Source organism: Malaclemys terrapin, chromosome 16 (genome assembly GCF_027887155.1).
Source record: "Malaclemys terrapin pileata isolate rMalTer1 chromosome 16, rMalTer1.hap1, whole genome shotgun sequence".
Lineage (NCBI taxonomy): Eukaryota > Metazoa > Chordata > Testudines > Emydidae > Malaclemys > Malaclemys terrapin.
The window spans coordinates 29,044,580-29,061,133 of record NC_071520.1 but is presented as its reverse complement, the minus strand read 5'-3'; the positions used below and the strand labels follow the sequence as shown (position 1 = coordinate 29,061,133).

General features: G+C 49.2%; 1 protein-coding gene across 2 annotated transcripts in view; it reads left to right on the top strand.

Moving 5' to 3' along the window:
* Positions 1-16,554, top strand: part of CMKLR1 (chemerin chemokine-like receptor 1) — a 64,954-nt gene that overhangs the window by 20,505 nt on the left and 27,895 nt on the right. The window contains exon 1 of one of the 2 annotated variants that reach the window (XM_054006523.1): positions 4,582-4,896. The exons of the other annotated variant lie outside the window; for it this stretch is intronic. The gene's annotated coding sequence lies outside the window, so the exon portion shown is untranslated. Of the gene's footprint in view, positions 1-4,581; positions 4,897-16,554 lie in introns of those variants that run through there. 2 annotated transcript variants of the gene reach the window in all.

Sequence of the window (16,554 nt, the reverse complement as noted above, 5' to 3'; positions counted from 1 at the left end):
AGCACAGGGCGGGACTGGGCCTTACACTCTAAAGGCAATAGCGACGATGTAATATCCTTGGGCTTCTGTAAGGCGTATGACTTGGTACCGCATGACATTCTGACGAAAAAAACTAAAACGATGTAAATTATCCTGGCACACTTTAAATGGATTAAAAACTGGCTAACTGATAGGTCTCAGAATGTAACTGTAGATGGAGAATCATTCTCGAGTGAGTCTGTTTCTACAGGGGTCCCGCAGGGATCGGTTCTTGGCCCCAGGCTATTTAGCATTTATATCAATGACCTGGAAAAGAACATAAAATCATCACCGATAAAGTTTGCAGGTGGCACAAATGTTGAGGAAGTTGTAAATAATGAAGAGGATGGGTCATTGATACAGAGTGATCTGGATCGCTTGGTAACCTGGGCACAAGCAAACAACATGTGTTTTAATACAGCTAAATGTGAATATAACATCTGGGAACAAAGAATCCAGGCCATACTTACAGGATGGGGGACTCTATCCTGGGAAGCAGTGACTCTGAAACAAGATTTGGGCTTCCTGCTGATAATCAGCTGAACATGAGCTCCCAGTGCTATGTTGTGGCTAAAAGAGCTAATGTGATCCTGGGCTGCATAAACATGGGAATCTCGTGTAGGAGCAGAGAGATTATTTTACCTCTGTGTTTGGCACTGGTGCGACTGCTGATGGCATAACATGCCCAGAATTCAAGAAGGATGTTGATAAATTGGAGAGGGTTCAAAGAAGAGCCACGAGAATGACTAAAGGGTTAGAAAATCTGCCTCATAGTGATAGAATCAAGGCACTCAGTCTATTCAGCTTAACAAAGAGACGGCTAAGGGGTGACTTGATCACAGTCTGTAAGTACCTGTGTGGAGAACAGATATTTGGTAATGGGCTCTTCAGTCTAACAGAGAGAAACTTATTCTAACCCAATAGCTGGAAGGGGCAGCTAGACAAATTCAGACTGGAAATAAGGCATATATTTGTAACAGTGAGGACGATTAGTCATTGGGACAATTTGTCTAGAGTCGGGGTGGATTCTCCATCACTTGCAATTGTTAAGTCATGATGGAACATTTTTCCGAAAACATTTGCTCTAGGAAATTTTTGGGGAAACTCTTTGGCCTGTATTATCTGGTGGTCAGGCTAGACCATGTGTTACCTGGGCCGCAGGGGTGGCAGGGCAGAGGCAGCCCGGACCCCGACCCTGGGCCCCTGTCGCATGGGCCGGCTGCCCACCCACCTACCCTGGTCCCCTGCTGTGCAGCTGCCCCGGACCTCGTGGGGCTGGACCTTGTGGGGCTGGGCAGGCCGGCAGGCCTGACCCTGACCCTGCCACACTAGGCGGTGGGACAGCCCAGACCCCTCCACGCCAGACAGCTGGGAACCTAGTGGACCCCAGCACGCAGGCTGGACTTTAGCACACAGCTGAGCTGGGCCCGGCTGTGTGCTAATCGGGCCGCGGGTTGAGACCACTGGGATAGACAATCACTATAGCCCCTTCTGGCCTTGAAATCTATGAATCTACTGCCTCGCACAGCCGAGTGAGGGCTGTGGCAATCCAGTCCCTCGGGGCAGGATGCAGGTGAGGCAGTCTAAGGTGCATGACTAATGCAATTTATCACATGGCTGCCATGTGCAAATCATTGAGTTAGCCCTCCTACCGCTGCTACCAGTGCCCTTCCTCCCACAACCCCCCCACCAGTTCATTGCTCCCTTCTTCTCTATTTCGATTGTGTAGCCTGAGCTATCACTGATGTGTTAATTATATTGAATCCCCAGTTATCACTTTGAGGGTGACAGGTTCTTGTACCAAGCTCAGGCCCAGTATATTTAAACGATTATGTAGTTGGGAACCCCGATGTGCACAGTTGCAACAGTCACACTATAGGGACTCCTCTATATTTACATATAGTTTATGAATACATTTAGCACAGTCACAACCACCCCAACTCAGGAAGGTAGATCGAGATACTGCAGAACGGACCCATATACTCACATCATCCCTTGCAGAACAAGCTGAAATGTGAGACATCGTCTTCCTCATCACCATCACCTTCTCCCTCATCGCCAGTGGCATCATTTTGGCACCTCCCAAGGACTGCATCTCCTTCTCCTACCGCCGCTAGGCTGGGATACAACTCTTATAAGATGTTACGCTGATGCCGCTATGTTTGATGCATATTCAGTAGAGGATTTCCCCCTTTTCCTCATTTGTATTTCCTCACCTTACTAAGGTTGGAGTTTCTTCTATAGATTAGTATATTAACCATCTCAACTTATTATCACATACGTCAGTTCATTACCATGGCCCTCTTGTGGTTAGGTGTCTGAGGATGTGGCGCATGTACGTATTATATATGTCAACTTGACACTCTTGGGGTTGAAGCATGTTCCTGTGGGCAGAAATTTCCCTTAAACACTCTTTTCAGCTCTTCAGTACTTGGGGTTTCCATTAGGCTGTTTATCTGTGTAAAGTTTATCTGTTCCAAGTTCGTAGGCCTCAAGCCTTTACGCTAGCTGCTGAAGCCAATGTCTTACAGGATACAGGCCTGTAGGTTCTTTGTGTTACTGCTGAATATAATAAAAGCAGAATATAATTGTGACACATGGCCAAAAAGCTTTAAACATCCTGCAGGAAGAATGACTCAAATTCAACCCTTAAAGTCATGTGGGGAGATAATCTTTGTGTTTTTTGTGTATTTACATGTATATGGGTAATGGTCAACAATGTAATCAACAGTCCCTGTCTGTGCTGTATTCTGATAATTCAGAGATAAAAAAAAAAAATCCTAGCATTTAAATGAATTGTAAACACAGGCTATCTCTGTATTCATCTCTCTTTGAAATGTATAGCAAATCATCTGTGAATGGTGGAGGAACAAGCCAATGGCCTTATGTTAATTCGTATAGTTAAGTGCCGGTGATGGACCTCCTTCAAAGTCATCCCAATTCCCTTTTGTTCCCCGAGGAAATCCCAACTCGTCACAGAGGACATGAAATTGTATAAAAGAGCCTTGGGTCCTGATCCCTGTTAATCTCAGCTTAAGTTTAAGCTTCATCAGGGGAAGTTTGAGTTGCAAGATGAGATCCCAGTTCTGCTGGTACAGCTCGAATATGAGATTGGACATTGGACTATAACCTATGAACTATTTCTGAAAGAACCCTTTGCAACTACAAAGCTCACCATCTCTGCTATGAATCTGAATCTCAAGAACTGAATTCATGTCTGTCTGTATATTGATCTTTTAACCATACTCTCTCTCTTTTGTTTTTTAATAAATTTTAGTTTAGTTGAAAAGAATTGACTGTAGCATGTATTTGGGTAAGATCTGGAATATTCAATAACCTGGGAGGTAATGTGTCTGATCCTTTGGGATTGGTAGAACCTTTTCTTTTATACGATGAAATAAGATTTTCAGAAATCATCATCATATTTGACTTGGGTACCTGGATGAAGGCCTGAGGCTGGGTCACTTTAAGGGAACTGTTTTGTTTTGGACTTCTGAATAACCAGTGCAGTAGTAGAGAAGCTGTTTTATGCTGGCGTGGTACATTTAAGTATTGAATTATCCACCAGCTTTGGGGTTTGTCTGCCCCATTCTTTGCAGTTCACCCTAATTGAGTGACCTCGGCTGACTCCCCGCTGGGACCCCGGTCACAATAATGCAAAACAGTGAATATAATAAAGGCAAGATCGCCCAGTGGGTGACAATGGCAAGTGCTCTGTGTTTGTGCAATGCCTTGCAGAACGGAGTCTTGCTGGGTATGTCTACACTGCATCTGGGAGGAGGCAGATGTGCAGATGGTTTGTCTTGGGCTGGAGCTCGGCCACTCAACCCTGGGGTGGGGAGGAGAAGGGGATGGCTTGAGAGCCTGCATGCCAGCCCGAGTCGCAACCTCGAAGCAACATCTGCATAGCTATTTTTATCACGCTAGCGCAAGCCCCACTCACACAAGTCTGTGGCCATGAGCTGGGAGACTTCCTCCCAGCTGCCATGCAGACATGCCCGCGGGGCCCTGGGGGCACTACCGCAATACAAATGCTAAGTAATGACAACCAGAAAAGCCGTCTGAGAAAGTCAATCTGAAGCAGAAGTTGCAGAGGAAACTTTTTGAAGTCAGATTTCAAGAGGGGAAGTGACTCAGTGCCTTGGAAAGAGATGGGATGGTTGGGAGACTACCAAAGAGAGGTGGCAGCCTCACGCACTGGGATCAGAGATTAATGGCTTAATTCTAGCCAGATTAGAGAAGCTGTACACATTCCTCTTGAGCCTCGCTCTAACCACATCAGGGGAGGGAGGGGCTCCGCTTTGGAGGCCTTTGGACCCCATAAGCCACCATCAAACAGAACTCAGAGTATGTCACATTTTTGGCAAGAATACATGAGGCCCAGCTGATTTCTGTCTAGGGTTGGGTCACCGGCAGGACTCCTGCCAATTTTGCTAGATCACTGTGTTATTTTCAGATGTTGCTTTAAGAGGAAACCCGGCCAAAAACCCCATCCTGAGATTTTGGTGTGGCTTTTTTTCTCTTGCCTTAAGATCAGATCGGAAAGGCACTGTGTGCACTTATGTGTGTGTGTGTATCCAGATATGTGTGTGTCTCTCTGTTGAAGGGCCATAGAATGCTTTTTCCCCTGGAGAAGGTGCAACATCAGAAGGTGCAAGATAAACCTTAGCCAGCTCTTTGCACGGTGCTGAATGCCTTCTCTCCTTCGAGGGGCCGACCTACCCAGAGCTTTGCTGCAGCCTATGGGGAGCTGATTCCATGTGGCAACTCATTGATGCAGTCGGTGAACTCTGCGTAGTTTCATCCTGTCTTTAATACCTGGCCCGGGCAGTCCAAGGAGAGAGAAGCAGGCCCAAGGAGGACAGCGCCAATCAGAAGGTACTGAAATATTTTGAAGTTGGACCAAAGGGACAAGGATGGGGTGGACTAAGCTGAGCTGCCCTTCCCACCCTCCTCCCACCTCTGAATTTCTCTGCAAACCCCGTGCCCTCCATTAGATGTGCCAGGGTATTTTACGCAACAAATCCTTAAAGAGCTCTTTTACGCCCTTAAACCATTTCAAAATAAATTGGTGCCGGCAGCCCAGGGCTCCTGACGCCTAACCCCGCAATCAGCACTGAAACTTGCTGACGGGGACACAGCTATTTAGGTCGGAAGCTCCACAGGGACCTAATCAAATGGCGGGAGAGGGAGGAGGGGATGATTGGGCAGATGCAATTCGATTTGGAGAGATGCATGATGAGGAGGAATGATCTAAACTTCTCCCCTGTGCGGAAAGGGTCTGAATGAGCAGGTGCCACAAAGGAGAAAGGAGCTAAGAGCCCCCTTTTGAGAGCTTGATGCAGTGGCCTGGCCGGTGTGCAGAAGCTAGAGTAGAAAATAGGATGCTCGGATGTGTTACCGGTGGGACGGAGGGTACTATCAAGGCATTTATAACATGATGGTGTGTCTGCTGGGGGCGTGCCGGGTTCACATTCAAAAGTGATAAAGGAGATGCTCAGAAACAGTTCAGAGGGACTTAGCAGGGGCTCTTGTGAAAGACACATTGTGATCTTGATTTTGTTGTTTTACCCTAAAGAGGAGAGAAGAGGTGTCTTGACAATAATAAACCCCAGTTGTGTGGTTCGGGCTAATCTCCCCTGTAACGTGTGAGCAAGGAACCGCGCAGTGAAACGGAAAGGTAGTACATTTATGGTTCGGGCACGACTTCTTGTACAGCCGACCTGTGGGAATCCCCGCGACAGCAGCCCATGGAGACTAATGGTGTCAGGACATTTTTTTAAAGGCCTGAATAGGATTGTGGTTGTTAATAGTATTTGCTGCTGCCTGAGTTTGACCTATGGTGGAAATGCAGTTGTGACTAATTGGGGCATCTAGATGCTGAGCACCTTTGAAGTTATTCAATAGATCGCCATCCCATAATCGAAGTCCCCCAGGCCAGAGCATCGCAGCGAGGGGCAGGCGTCCTCTGCACTTGTTTGGCCGGGCTGTGTTCCCACGCGGCTGGCTGCAGAATAAGAACCGGTATACAATAGATATGAGAGCAGATACCCCATTGGCCTGGTCTGATGTCATTCCTCTGTTCAGCAAAACAGACAGCGATATTCTAGAAACAAGGCGGGTGAGGTCGTATCGCTTACTGGGCCAACTTCTGTCCGTGAGAGACACAAGCTTTCGAGCTTCCCCAGAGCTCTTCTTCAGGCCTGGGAGCCTACCACAGCTATAGCAAGGCTGCGCACAGCGATGATTCTGACAGATTTATTTAGAGCCTTTTCACAAATGGATTAAAGTCGATCCCTAGGAATCAGAGATTCATTACAGCAGCAGAGTGAGCGGTTCCACGAATCCACCTCCTGGGAACTCCTCACAGTCCTGTCTGTCTTGAGAGGAGCACTCCTTCATCCTTTGATTATTCAGCCCGGAATTCAGCTTCCACACTAGCCTGAATTACCCCCAGGAAATTAGCAGAGAAACACCCAGAATCGCTAATGAAGCAGATCATTTGCTCCACAAGCTAATTTGAGGGACCCCCACAGACAGACACTTCCTCCCAGCCTAAGGCCCTCTTCTCCTAGACACACACTTCCGCCAAGATGATGGACTCTTGTCTTCTTCCTGCTCTTGCATCCCTTATCGATGAGCCATCCAAGACCCAGCCAGCAGCGCTGGGCTGTATTGACATCTATTTTTCTGTCTCTAATTTACTGCTCCATGTTCTCTCATCTACCTGCCTGACGTCTAAGAGGAAGGCAGTGTCATGGGGTAGGGGTACTAGAACATTAGAAAACTAGAAAAGGGGGAATGAGATTGGTTGGGTGAAGAAAGTATTCAGCTCTCTACCTGAGAAGCAGGTCACCTTTCAATGGCCGGGTGGTTGCAAGTGAAGGCCAGTCATTTAAATCGCTGCAAACGTCTTGAGCAAAATGGTAGCTGGAGGCAACAGGAAGATGTTGACATCATCCTACAAGAAGTCAGTGCATGTTCCTAACTTGCCACAGCAGATGAAGGTCATTCCACACCTGCTGGTGCTCCCTGATTGGGGCAGGGAAGTCTCTCTGCTGAGTTCTTGTGTGCCTGGCAACTGAACCTAGAGATGGAAAGGTCCAATGAGATCCATTGTCTGCCCAGGGCATGTTCAGGACTCATTTCCTACTCTCCAGTGTTCTGGCCGGTCTAGTTCGAAACGCCCCCAAGGGTTGAGCTGATTGGATCTCACGCCTAAGCTATTCCCTTGTAAATTTAAATGTCACAAGACACCTGTGCGAGTAGACGAGTTTGCTATGCACCCACTTTGGCGTTTCTGCAACCTTCAAGTGCATTCTTGCCAAAATTCTGTTCTCCTTTCTCCAGAAGGAACTCCAAAATTACCGGCCACGTTAGCAACTTTCCTCCTGATTTAACTTGGGGTGGTTTTGTAAGAGGCAATTGTGAAAGAATAAACAGGACTGACGCTAGTGTATCGGATTCCTCTTTTCGAGCATTGGCTCGCTTTGGTTATGAAGGATCCAGTGCTGGGGTAAGAAGTCAAATCTTGCTGTGTTCAGCAAGTGCGGGTCCTGTATCAGCAGTTATCAGCCCAGCCCTTGCTAATTGCTGCTTGACGACTATAACAATGTCTCATGGAGGGTGAAATTCACCCTCTGCAAAGGGGAACAAAGGGCTCTGTGCACTATTCAGGTGGGACTTCGGTGTGGCGAAGACATAGTGCAGGCCCTCTGAACAGGAGTGAATTTCATGAATAGCCCTAAATAAATAGTGGTGGGCATGAATTGCGCAGCGTGATGCCGCTGATTCTCTCTGGGCTTTCCCCAGTGTCTTTTTGAGTCTCATGGGTTGGTGGCGGCGGTTGTTTTGATTGGCAGGAGTATTGGTGTCTGGTTTTCTCTCTTCATTTGTTTTCAGAATTATTCGCTCCTGCAAGCCACTCCCTTCTGCCTCCGGGTCTCCAAGCCAGGCTCCTCTCCCTCGCTGATCACAAGGCAATTCCATTTACAAGGTGTTACACGAAACAAAACTGGGCGGGGTCTAGTCCCCCTCTCCTTGTCCGGCAGCAGCCTGGGGTTCCTCAGAGGCCTCCTGGACTTTGCCATGGCGCTCACAAGCTGAGATGTCACAGCCGCAAACCTCCAGTGTAAACAGACCACACACAAACACAGCAAACCCAGAGACGTGTGGCCCACTCCCGCTGCTCACCGCACTGCCTCCAACTCTGCGGCCTAGAATGTGCCGACGCCCACGTAGCTCTAGGAATTAAAATAATGTCCTTGAATGAAGTACTTGTAACTCAGCTCTACTGCATTCTCCCACCCCCGCCCCATGAGCCACTGAACATAAGAACATTAGAACGGCCATACTGGGTCAGACCAAAGGTCCATCTAGCCCCGTATCCTGTCTTCTGATAGTGGCCAATGCCAGGTGCCCCAGAGGGAATGAACAGAGCAGGGAATCATCCAGTGATCCATCCCCTGTCACCCATTCCCAGCTGCTGACAAACAGGGGCTAGGGACACCATCCCTGTCCATCCTGGCTAATAGCCATTGATGGACCTATCCTCCATAAACTTATCTAGTTCTTTTTTGAACCCTGTTATAGTTTTGGCCTTCACAACATCCCCTGGCAAGGAGTTCCACAGGTTGACTGTGCGTTGTGTGAAGAAATACTTCCTTTTGTTTGTTTTAAACCTGCTGAACCGAGGAATGACATCGGACCACTGCTCAGTGGGAAATCTTCTATCCCCCGAGGGGAACTATCCTTTCCACTGCTAGGTGCTAAGTCCATAGGCAGAAGTCTTTGGGGGCACAAATTGTACTATAGAACAGGAGAGAGGTATCCAGGTCCTGACGCGTGACCGTTGAGGTGTGTTTCTATTGCCTCCTGGAGCTGTGCTGAGGTCGCACATGTTCATGTACAGTCTTCTTGCTTTGGTTACTTGCTCCTTACTCTCTACGTTACCTCACCCTTGTCCTGTGTTAGTATTACACTGCCAGGCTAGTGGAGGGACCGTGCTCCAGGCTCTGATCAGAAACATGACCAGTGGCCTTCCTGAGTCCTTAGCATTGTGCACACTGAGCTTTGGAGACAGCTGACACCCTGATTTATGTCCAGGAGGAAGCCAAGGCTGGCTAGGGAGTTTCTCTCTCTTCACTGCTAGGAAATCTCAAATGTCCCCAAATTGCTGGCAAGACTTCTGTCACTAATGGAGATCTAGGCACTGGCTGAGGTCGGAGAACGTTCCGCTCATGCTATTCCCTTCCACTGCCATATTTTGCTCGGCGTTTCTCAGAAGCGGAGACGGGTCCTGGCAGATTTGCCCGGACAGACTCCCTGTTCCAAAAAGCCCAAGGGAAGAAAGAGTGGTTTTGTCAGCCAGCAGCCTTCTCAGCAGCTGTTAGCACCTCTCAGTCAATCTGCCAGCTTGGAATGCTCCCCCCAGGAAGGGCACTTCAAGGAGCTGCTCTGTGCAAAGCTAGTGCAATGTCTGGGAGCCATCCCCTGACCAGACCTTTGGAATAACTCGAGAGAACTGCCCCACCCAGAGAATCCTCGCCAGGTTTTCCCGGAGCCCTGTGGGGCAGGCACAGGGCATTGGCTGTTTGGGAGATTACCCAGGCAGTGCAGACATGACAGATACAATTCATGGTTTCTATAGCTGGCTACCAACCCACCTCAATGCCTTAAGGGTCACCTAACAGGATGCCACATTTAGTACCGCTGCTTTTATTTAGGGTGACCAGATGACAACACTAAAATATTGGGATACATTGGGGTGCTGTCAGCCCCACCCACAGCCCACCCCCACTGCTCCTAGGCTCCGCCCCAGATCCCACTTCCTACCTGCTCAGCTCCCTCCCACTGCGCCTTTCCTCATCCCCGGGCCCCCTGCTGGCTTGCTGTGTCCCTCCTCAGTCCCCCATCCACCACTCACCTCCTCACCCCACCCCACCCGCTCACCGCTCACTCGTCTCTTCACCCTCCCTGCCCACCACTCGCCTCTTCACCCGTCCCGCCCGCCACTCACCCCTACGGTGCCGACTTCCCCTCTGCCGGGTGGGTGCTCGCCCACCCCCCGCCTCTTCCCACTCAAGCATCCGCCCTCGCTCCGCCCCCATTCCACCCCCTTCCCCAAGTCCCTGCCCCTGCCCTGCGTCTTCTCCACCTCCTCCCCTGAGCGCGTCACGTCCCCGCTCCTCCCCGTTCCCTCCCGGAAAGCGCTAAGTGCTGCCAAACAGCTGTTAGGCGGCAGGAAGCGCTGGGAGGGAGGGAGGAGCGGGGACGAGGCGCTCTGGGGGGAGGGGAGAGAAGGAAATGAGGAGGGGGGAGCTTGGCTGCAATTTTTCCCTGTGGGTGCTCCAACCCTGGAGCACCCACGGAGTCGGCGCCTCCCTCCCGCTCGCCTCCTTACCTGAATATCGGGACAAATGGCGTCCCGATTGTAATTGATCGGAACGCGGGACAAGGGTTAAATATCGGGCCAGTCCTCATTTTACCAGGATATCTGGTCACCCTACTTTTATTTGAAATGGAAAATAAAATTAGAAGGGATAAAAGCTCAGTATAACGTCTGATTAACCTGGAGAACTACCTCCCTCCTGATAGTACGCTGACAAACGTCTTGGTGAAAAATAAAGCGAAGAATTAGGCTTTTCGGAATAAAAATAGCCCCTGCAGTTAGGTGCTCAGAGACTATGGGGATGAACGCAGTATAAAAATGTAGTTGGCTGGTGTATTTCTATCAGGTAACAAATACAAGAGCTATTAACCCTCAGACTTCAGGGCAAAGGCTGTTCAATCCCGGGGTCAGGAAGTGGATCATGCATCAGGGGATAATAGTTCAGAATCAGCCAAGGAGGTGAAGTTGAGGACTCGGAAAAACTGGCTCGAACGACCTGAGCCGAGGATGTTTTTATCAACCTCGTTTAGATGAGGTGCAAGTCTTGAGAGCTGCCAGGAAAGTAATTATCTTTCCCATTTTCAGCACTGCTTTGGTTTGCATTTGCAGCCCTCCCCTGTAAATTGTGCCAAGGAAGTACTATTCCTCTGGTTGTTTTAATCACACTTTAAGATCTTCCCCGTGTATCTGCTGGAACAGTCCAGCCCTGTGATGGATATAGGGCTGGAGGATTTAAGGAGAAACCTAATGGGCTTTGAGGAAGTTCCAATGCGTGGCCTACAGCAGAATGTCTGGGAGGAAGAGCTGTGCGCTGAATGCTAATTTAAATGGACACCATTGTTGTTGGCGGGGTTTAGGACAAACTATTCACTGCATTGCCCGAGGAAGGTTACATTTGCTTGAATAGGGTCAGCTGTGTTCTCTTTGACTTGCCCATGGAGGAGGAAGGACTGAGACATGAGCGAATGGCTCCTGCGATATATTCCGCATACTCTACATTCAGGAGAAAACAGCACTTTTTAAAAAAATCAGGGAGTCAGATTAACAAACCCAATCCATTTATGACTATTTAAAATGATGAGATGCTTTTTCCTCCCCAGTTACGGAGTGTCAGAGCAAAGGGCTGGGAACCAGCACTCCTGGGTTCCTTTCACAAGGCCACCACTGACTCATTGTGTGGCCTTGTGCAAGTCACTTAACTGCCCCGTGCCTCAGTTTACCCATCTTTAAAAGAGTTACCTGCCATTCCAGTAGCACTGTGAGGCTTAATGTTTGGACAGCACTGCAAGTTCCTCTTCATCTCTCTTCTCTTTTCCACTTTTTCTCTCCCTCTCCATTTGTCTTTGTTTCTTTCTATCTTTGTCTTTTTTAAAACGTTGGGTAGGTTCTTGATACAGTGAAAAAAACCCCACTTTCCTTACGTTCTTACCGTGTTCAGGCTGACCTTATCTTTGTCTGTGCGTTCTCCCACAAGGGGGAAATCCCGGCCCCACTGAAGACAATGGAAGTTTTGCCACTGACTTCAATGGGGCCAGTCTGTCACCTGTGGCTTTACATGAAATGCTTTGTATGTTGTTGAAGAATCACAGAACTAATAACAACTGTTTCAGGGATTTGGCGACTTCCCTGGTAGTGGGCGAGTCTTCGCTACAGAACATTCGCTACCCAGGAGTTCAAGATATGGGATTGTTTGTACATCTCCACTGGACTTTATTTTTCTAATTATGAGGAATACAAGCAGGGACTGATGTGGCTGGATAAGAAAGGCCCTCTAGAAATTCAGACCGTTCTACGCTATTAAGCTCAATACACTTGGACCGGGTCGGCAGCAGGATTTAAACACAATTTTTTCTCCTACCCACTTCCTCTTCCTGTTTTTAAAAAATGTCCCCTGGTTGTGGATGGAGGGCTGCCTTCCCCTAGGTGGACTAGATCAGACTAGTTTATGTGTACAGCTGTTTATCTCCAGCAGATCAGCACATTGAGTTTATGCTGGTTAGAGGTGAAGACCACAAAATGTGTTTGCCAGGCTGCACAGACGCAGAGGGCTGCCAGAGGCGGTATCTGTGTGCTCGAGCAATGTGTCGCGAATGGTTACGCACTGGTTAATGCTACAGGGGAAATGCTACTGGTGATTTGTTGGTGTAACTTGGGGCCTTTGTTCTGCTCTGGGTTAGAGATGGGCAAACAATGGAGCAACCCACCAGATCCCCTCAACATTTGGAGGCTGGGACTGAGTTCCTGGAGCCGAACCCACCTCTGTGGTTTTGGATCCAGCTCGGAACAATCACTAGAGAACTCCAGGCAAGAGTGTGAAAAGCTCCCTGCTGGGATGGCACTATATGGGTGGGGACGTCCTCTCCCTTTCTGATGTTACCCACAAAATGCACCGTAAGGACATAAAAGGACTCGGATTAAGCTCGGCCCAGCTGCATGCACTCATTGTAGTGTCCACCACTGGCCAAGATCTCCAAGAGCAGCTTGGCGCCCTCTGACCCAAACCCGGGACCTACCCTTGGCTTGGCTTGGTTTGAAGACCCAAACTCCGAACCCCAAGCTCAGCCCTATGTGGCTCTGAGCCCCTCTTCCTCTTTGGCTCAGCCCCACCATAACTGAAACATGCCAACTGTAACTTCACTGTAGCCATGGAGTGCAAGAGCATTGTGGGTAAACAGATGCAAACGAGCCCACTGAACAAAAACACATTGAATTGGCCATGGCTAATGCTTGCTCACACATATAGTGTGGTTCTTTGTCACTGGCTAGTGGCTTGACTAATTAATGAGGTTTATGGGTCTGCTGCTGCCTCTCAGCTAACGAACCTGGTCCTTAAACTCAGCCACTTTAATAACAATCCCTAACTCTTATCTAGTGCTTTTTACCTGTAGCTCTCAAAGCGCTTTACAAAAGAGGTCAGCACCAGTCTCCCCATTTTACAGATGGGGAAACTGAGGCACAGAGCAGTGACGTGACTTGCCCACTCTTGCCCAGAAGGCCAATGGCCAAGCCAGGAATAGAAACCAGGTCTCCTGAGTCCAAGTCCAGGGCTCTAGGCCTTAGGGAGTCTTTTACTCCTGGAGATGGCAGCAGCAGTCCCAGAGGTGATTCAGCCGGGGGTGTCATTACAGGGGGTGGAGAACAGCTGCTTCCTTTGCCTTGGTGGGAGGTCTTTTTATTCTGTGCATTACTTCAGACCCGCCAGTGAGTGGATGCAGCTGGGCAGAGCTCAATCCCGCTTCTCTTTTATGGCCCTAAAATACATTTTGTGGGTAACGTCGGAAGGGGAGATTATTCCCCCTTCCAATAATCCTCCTCCTCCCCCCACCACAAAAAGCAGTGAAATAAAAACCAGCTGGCCAGAGAAGGCCGAACGACTGGGGTGATGAGGTCATCAAACGCAGACAGACGGCAGATGGAGTCGGCCCGCCCTGGCTAGCAACGCCCTCTGCATTCATCGCCTGAACCTTCTGCCCTGGTTAGGAGGTGTAGCTCTACTGAAAACAACCAGAGCCCGGGGACTGATGCAGAAACGCATGCCCACATTTTGCAGGGGCACCTTGGCTTGCCAAACGGAAGCCCCGTTCGGAAAATGCAGACCGTGCTCTCAAAGGGATTCTTTGCCTTCACAGTGAGGTCAAGATTAACCTCCCCATGCTTTTCACACTGGGGCCTGCTGCTGTCTGTGTCCCACGCCCGCGGTGATGCCCCGGTTGTGCCCCGAGGAATGCCAACTGCTCCAAGCACTGATGCACTGCAGTTGTGTGGAGGATGCAGTTTTCTTCTTCGAAGAAGGAAGTAAACTGTGTGTCTCTCCGCTGTGGTTGGGAGCAGGGGACAGAGCGCTCTCCTGTCACTCGGTGAGTGTGACAGGAAGGAAGGGGGACTTTCCACACTTGTGTACCAGGCTGCCGGAGAGACCCAGAGCTCTGCGTCACCCGGCCAAAAGTGAGCTTCGCTGGTGCTTAGACTGTGTGTCAGCTTCCTGTCATCCCCTCGAGTCTTCCCCGGCCCAAACCTCACCTAGCAGGTCACAATTAGTGACCTCCAGCTCCCGAGCTCCTCAAAGCTCTGAAATGCAAAGCCTCTACCCCTGTGGTTCCGAGCAGATATTAAGTCTGCTGCTCTGCTGAGTCAGTACATTGCAACGTGTTGATTCAACTGGGGTAAATACACCCTTCCCGTCAAGCACAGCACTGAACTGGCTTGCAGGAAAAGTGAAACCACTTTGGGGTCACTTAAACCGTGCTCTTTTGTTACCAAACGCAATGGGTCACAGCTCTGGGAATGTAAAACCTTGCGTTTGGGGTCTGCGTGTCTTGGGAGGGGTGGGCGAGAGGGGTGGGTTTTCTTTGTTCCCTTGTTGTTGTGTCAGGGATAGGACCCCGCAGGGGATGCGGGGAGCAGAGCTCTACGCAACCTTGGCCTGGAACGGCCAAAGTCCTTAGTCCGAGCTTCACCGGCGTTCACAAACCTCAGCCCCTGCTCGCTAAGTTGTGTCTGGGATTGTGTGCACCGCTGGGACGCCACCTCCTTTCCAGGGTCCCTCCCTTAGTGCCCCCCAAAAGCTCCAGGACTGTGGAGATGAGGAGAGGAGGTACCTGCTGAGGAGATGGGGTGGCTGAGAGGGGAAAGGACAGGGTCAATGGCATGGATTCCTTTGGAAGTTCCAGTTAGTGGAGTTATCAGTCTAGGTTACTTATATATCCCCGCCATGCCCCCGTGAGGCAGGGCAGTGCTATCATCCCCATTGTACAGATGGGGAAACTGAGGCAGATCACATATGACTTGCCCAACATCACAGTCTCCTACGTCCAAGGGTCTCTCAGAAAATACCAGCTGAGAAGTTTCTTGAGTAGCCTGGAAGGAATGGGTCAAGCTTCCTCCTGCCTGAGATTTTGGGGGGAGGGCAATGTCCGTTCTCTTGTGAATAGGGCTCGTGTTCTTCATGATCTTTTCATGGGTGGATGGTGCTGCATGTCTGGCTTTGACAGAGGTGGGCTCCATCTGGGTTCTCACCAATTCACCTCCTGAAAAACGCCTGCTTCCTTTGCCCAGCGACCGCTGAGATGCAGTGATGGCCTTCAGAAAAGCATGTGGTAGGACTGTGTATCACAGGAGATGTTCCATTTGGTAGGATAAGCAGCACAGGGAGGAGGTCTGAGTTAGCTGTTACCACCCAAGCAAGCGATTGTGGAGTCACTGTAGATTGTTCTCTGAAAACATCTGCTCACTATTCAACAGCAGTCAACAAGGCTAATGGAATGTTAGGAACTATTGGGAAAGAGACCGAAAATATCATATGGCCACTATCTAAATCCATGGGGCACCCATACCTTGAGTATTGCGCCCGGTTCTGGTCGCCCGATCTCAAAAAGATCATAGTGGAACTGGAAAAGGTTCAGAGAAAGGCAACAAAAATGATCAAGAGTATGGAGCGGCTTCCATATGAGGACAGATTAAAAAAATTAGGGCTGTTTGGCTTAGAAAAGCTTGACTAAGGGGCGATATGCTCAAGTTCTATAAAATGATGAATGGTGGGGGGGAGAAAGTGATTAGCGAAGTGTTATTTACCCTTTCCCACAATACAAAACCCAGGGCTCACCCAATGAAATTAATAGGCAGCAGGTTTAATACAAGCAAGAGGAAGTATTTTTTCATACAACACACAACTAACCTGTGGAACTCATTGCTGTGTGATGACCAAAAGTATAACTGGGTTCAAAAAAGAATTAGATAAGTTCATGGAGGATAGGTCCATCAATGGCTATTAGCCAAGATGGTCAGGGATGCAACCCCATGCCAAAGGCAACCCTAAACCTCTGACTTACAGAAGCCAGGAGTGGCAGATGGGTGGATCATTCCATAATTGCCGTGTCCTACACACTCCCCTCCCAACTCCGGAACCGGCCACTGTCAGAATCCAGATTCTTGACATCGTCTGATGGACCATCGTCTGACCCAGTACGGCAAGTGTGGTGGGATTTTCCCACCCAGCTATGTTCAGAGGTGTTACAGGTTCACGACATGGCACCTATTTTCACTCTTCGGTGTCAGTTTTTTAAAATAGACATAGAGTTACCACATCCTATTGCTAAATAGCACTTCCTCCTTGTGTTTTTTTTTTTTTTTGTATTTTAGAAAGGAGA